We start from the raw sequence: 5,702 nt of genomic DNA, 5'->3' as shown, positions 1-5,702 counted from the left end.
TGTCCGTGTTATGTATAAATCTGCATAATAAGCTCAGTTAATGAATATTAGTATTTTACAACCTTTGCTTCTTTTTCGTTGACTGTGAATACACTTCTGTGTGGGTCTCTGGAATGTGGACCCTTGGTGACATATCCTAAATCACCCTTTTCGAGAGGAGATTTCTCTGCAAAGCTTCTCTCCATGCCTTCTTTAGGGAAGGGTGTAAATCACAAATGAATAGGATTTTCCCTGCTCTCAGTCAGAGCTTCTTACAGTCCTGGAGATGCAAAAGGGCCAGAAGAAGGCTGGGGCATAGTAAGCTCTGAAGGGGCCAGATGCTGAGATAGATGGACCAATGGTCTGACTCAGTAGAGGCCATTGCTCAGTGGTAGATCAGCTGCCATGAATGCAGAAAGCTCCAGGTTGAATCCCTGGCATGTTCAGGCATCTCCAGAGTTGAGAAATTCCCCATTAGAAACTTTGCAGAGCTGCTGCCTGTCAGTGTAGACAATACTGAGGTGTCTGGACCAATGGTCTGACTGAGTTTGGCAGTTTCATATAAACATCTGAAACTGTACTTTTGAAACAGCCCAACTTATGGAGTGGACTGTCTTGCTCGGCCTGATGGATGACCTCCAGTTAAGAACTGACAGAGGGAGTGGCACTCTGTTAGTCCTTTGGGATCTCTCAATGGCTTTCAGTACCATCGACCATGGTATCCTTCTGGACCATCTGAGGGTGAGGGATGTAGGAGGCACCGGGGCTCGTCTCATACTTCTCTGGCACATTTCAGAGGGTGTTTCTCCATGTCAGCTTCTTCAGGAGATGGCATAACTTCCCTCATCACCTGTCTGGAAGTGTTCCCTCTAAGGAGTAGGCATGTGCGTGCACTCACACATTTTTGGATGTCCGCTCAGTTAGTTTTAGGTCCCACTCGGGTTGAATCAGGAAATCCCCATTCTGAATGCAGGTATGCACACAGTGCTTTGATGCTGCCACCCAGAACGAAACTCATTCTGCTCAAAGATGAAAAGAATGACAGAGAACAATACTGCCTGGACGCAGAAATTGGCTGGATGAGGGATAACAAAGTGAGGCTGATTCCAAACAAGAAGGAAGTGTTCATTGTAGGGAGCTGCAGTTCAGGAGATGGGATAGATTTACCATTTCTGGATGAGGTTACACTCCCCCCGAAGGAACACGTTTACAGTTTGGGAGTACTTCTGGACCCAACTCTCTCCCTGATATCTCGGGTGGAGACAGTGGCCAGGAGTGGGTTTTTTCTGCTTTGCCTGATCCTTCTGGACGGTCTGAGTATTCTGGGTATAGGAGGCACTGTTTTACAGTGCTGCTGCTCATACCTTGTTGTGAACAGGCCTACATTTTGGGCCAAGTTGTGAAATCTGCACATCTCCTGGTTGTTATAGAAGTCTGTTCTGATCAATGAGTTTTTAAATGGTGAGGAAAAACAGATGTACACATTCGGGAAGGAATCTGTTTGTCTCTGCGATTTTGTGATTTGCAGACTGTCGAGCTTCCATCTCAGAGTTCAAGCTGACATGAAGGAAGAAGGTTCAGTGCATAAGCATTACGGGGATTTTGTTGTTTGTTGTTCTCATAAGTTCCCTACGTTTTTCTCGGAAATCCCCCTAGAAATCGGAGAGCAAAGACCAGGAGCCATCGTCGCCAAATTTAGTCAAAATAAAGGTTTGTTTTCTGATTTTGCTCAAACACCCCCCGAACAGTAAAATTGATATAAAATCATGCTACGCACTTTGGTACTTTGCCTCTCAGCATTAACATCAAAACTAAGGGAGAGGTGGCGTGCAGGTGAGCTAGCTGATTGGTCAAAGGATCTCTCCAAGAACTGATTGCCATCAGGTGTGAACCTGGTGGTGCTTAGGTTCATTCCTGGTTGTAAGTATATTAAATCATGGGACTAGATTTTATTTTTAGGATTGAGTATAAGGTTCAGAACTAAGTGTGGGGAAACTTAGAAATCTGAGTTGTGAGTATGATTAACCAATTCTGTCATCGAGCTTTGAAATGTGTTTTATCTTGTCATAGACCGTAGAATCTAACCTGTAAAAAGAACATCAGCTTCTAAGAGATGCTTAATCTCGGAGAACCTTCTCTTAACAACTCTTTTGACAACCACTTTTAATTGTATGTTAATGGTATACTTTAAACTATTTAACTAATAGAACTGTTTTAATATTTTTAAAACCTTTTCTGCTTTGTTGTTAATTAATAGAGGGAAATCGATCTCTGAACTGGCTGTTTGTAATTGAAACTTATTTAAAATGTGTAAATTCAAAAATGATTGACAACAACCTCTTGGGCAGATTTTAGAGGGTGTTGCTTGGAGGCTATTGTTCTACAAAGCAAGAGCTTTTATATGGTGTTTCTCAGGGCTCCAGTTTGTCTCCAATGCTTTTTAACATCTACATGAAACCATTAGGAGGAGAGATCATCAGGAGATTTGGTGTAGGGTACTATCAGTTCCCTGGTGATACCCAAATCTATTTCTCCATGTCAGCTTAATCAGGGAATGGCGTAACTTCCCTTGCTGCCTGCCTGGATATGATAATTCCAAATCTACTTTTGTTGCACCGGTAGATACCGCTAACATCACGGTTTTTCAGAGACTGGTAGAAAGGGATTTAGTACGCGCAGAAGGTGTCTATAGTGAAAAAAGGAAATTTTTTAATTTAAATAGAGCTGGACATCTTACTTTGAACTCTTTTTTAGCAATCCAATTTAATGATTGTCATTAAACAGGCTGATAAAGGAGGGGCAGTTGTAGTGATGGATAAAAAAGATTATATCCAAGAAGTTCAGCGACAGCAACTGAATGATAGGTCCAATTATATTTCTGGAGATCCAACAGATCGCATCAAATCCCTCATTAAAGTTGTTCTGGATGAAGCCAATTTAATGGGTATCATTTCAGATCTAGAATACAAATTTTTGTACAAAACTCATCCACGTGTACCCGTATTCTATAGTTTACCCAAAATACATAAACCTGGCTTTCCCACAAGGGACACCCCATTGAATCGGGCTATGATGCAGTTCTAGAACCATTGGCCATATTTGTGGATCACTATTAAAAACCTTTCATTTCCATAATTGATACCTATATCCACGATACCAAGGACCTCATTCGTAAGCTGGAAGGCCAGGAAATTCCACCTGATGCCGTAATGGCCTCCTTAGATGTCACCTCCTTATATCCATCAATACCACTTGAGGAGGCTAGGAGAGTCATTGAAGAGTTGTTTCTGTCTCGCTCTATTCCCACTACTCCAACTTTTTTTCTGATGGAACTTGTAGATCTTATCTTTGAAGAGAGCTTTTTCAGGTTTGAGAATAAATTTTAGAAACAGGTTCGAGGATTGGCAATGGAGTGTGCTCTTGCCCCAAGTGTGGCCTGTTTATTTATGTCAAAATTAGAACAATCTATTATTCTCAACCCACAAACCAATCCCTTTTTTGATCAGATTTATATTTTCAAAAGATTTATTGATGATATAATGATCATCTATAAAGATCAGAGTATACATTTAATGCCCTAGTATTATGGATGAATGATATCCATCCAGATATCAAGTTCACTAGTGAATATGATATTCAGAAAATCGCTTATCTGGATACATGGGTATACAAAGACCATCAGAATAGAGTAGCATTTTCCCTATATAGGAAACCTATTTGGAGGAATTCCTTATTACATTTTGATTCATGGCATCCTAATCAGCTAAAGCGAAATCTTCCTTCTGGCCAGTTTCTGCGCATCAAAAGAAACTGTACACAATCATCCCATTATAAACATGAAGCATTTAAATTGGAACAACAACTGAGATGTAGAGGCTACCCTTGTGATGTTATCAAGTCTGCAAGATCTAGAGCAGACCTGATGGACACACAAGCACTTTAACAAGATCGGCTACGGTCTCAGCCTAAGGACCTTTGTTGATCATTAGACTATACACCTCTGTCTTCCACGATTAAAAATATCATTAATAAACATTGGCATATTGTATCAGATATTTCTGGATGCATCCGCCCACCCCGATATCTTTCAGGAAAGCGAAAATCATCAGGAATAGAGTTATCAAATCTGATATACTAATAGAACCACCTAATAGACCCGGTATTACAGGCTTTTTTCCATGTGGCAATTTCGCAGTTTGTCCGTTGGCTCTCAACATGCAGGACATTCGCAATCCCCACACAGGAGAACGTATTGAAATTAATTTTCTTGCAAACTGTAGAACAAAGTCAGTGGTTTATGTGGTGGTTTGTCCTTGCCAGAAATGGTATATAGGTATGAAAGAGAGATCTGCCAAAGCAAGGATTTTGGAGCATAAATCTCGGATTATACATTTAGTGGAACAGGCGCCCATGGTTATGCATTTTAAAACTAAACAACACAGAGCTGAGGATATGAGATTTTTTTGTATTACATAGGTTTACAGCTGATCGTTACAATAGTAGAGATCTACTCTGATCTCTGATCTCATCAGTTTCTGATCTACTCATATCCTACCCTAGAACCCAAAGGGTTCTATACATCCATAGACTGGTCCTGCTTTCTTTAAGAGCCAGCCGCATTGACTATGTTGCTCTATGACAGCATCTTCTTTTTCGCTGTTCATTCAATAGATCTCTGCACCCGTTCAGGTATTCAGGCTCAATTATTTGATATCTGAGGCTATTGATTTAATATAAGAACCTGCAAGTTGTTCAAATTAGATTATCTGCCCTCAGTTAACGTTGTTAAACTGGCAGTATCCCAGGCTACTATCAGAAGGTCGAGTATGTTTATTGGGATGATATGCAGCTGTTCTATTATTACTCTGTTTCTGTCACAGAGTTTATGCTGTTGTGTTATTGATATTCAGTAGCCAGTCTTGTTTGTAAAAGTTATTTGGCAATAGTTGTTTTGTAACATAAGTTATTAGGTTGTGTATGATGTTTTTGTATAATAAGAAAAATTCTGTACATTATAGGCACCTTCTGTAGGCTTGTAAGATTTTCACCTTCACAGCTTCTGTTTTTCATCAATGATTTGATTCAGCTTGGCAAACACAGAGACTTTGTGGTAGACTTATCATGCCATTTGCTTCTATTTTATGACTATTCAAACACAGTTATTCTGGTGTTTTGTAGACTCCACTGTGCAACCTGCTTCTATTTCATTATTATTTGTTACTAGTAAAGATTTTGTATGATTACTATATTCTTGATGTGTTAATATTATTACTTTGTATATATATAGATAGATAGATAGATAGATAGATAGATAGATAGATAGATAGATATATCTGAAGAACAATTAAGGATGAATAGTGATTACATTTATTATGAGCAGCTTGCATCTTCATCCGTGACATTAGAATGTTATTCTTAGTAGATTATCCGTTCTACCTTTGTTCCTCTTGGTTTAGGAGGTTTTTTTGATCACTTATTTTTGGGTTGCATACAGAGGCAGGCAAGCAGGCAGTGCTTGCCTGCCTACACCACGGCCCTTACTCGGCATAAGAGGGTTAGGGGGCAGGGCACAGGTCATTCACATTGCGCCCCTGACCCCTCGAAGAGAGATCTGGTCAGGGCAGCTGGCAGAGGCCTCACCAGTCTTGCTGCACACATGGCACGCACACACACCCATGCACACATGGCTCCCACCCCCAGCGAAGAACCAGATCCCACTTGGC

This window comes from Hemicordylus capensis, chromosome 3 (assembly GCF_027244095.1).
Source record: "Hemicordylus capensis ecotype Gifberg chromosome 3, rHemCap1.1.pri, whole genome shotgun sequence".
In the NCBI taxonomy this organism is placed as follows: domain Eukaryota; kingdom Metazoa; phylum Chordata; class Lepidosauria; order Squamata; family Cordylidae; genus Hemicordylus; species Hemicordylus capensis.
The sequence above is the reverse complement of the archived record's forward strand: the minus strand, read 5'-3'. Positions refer to the sequence as shown.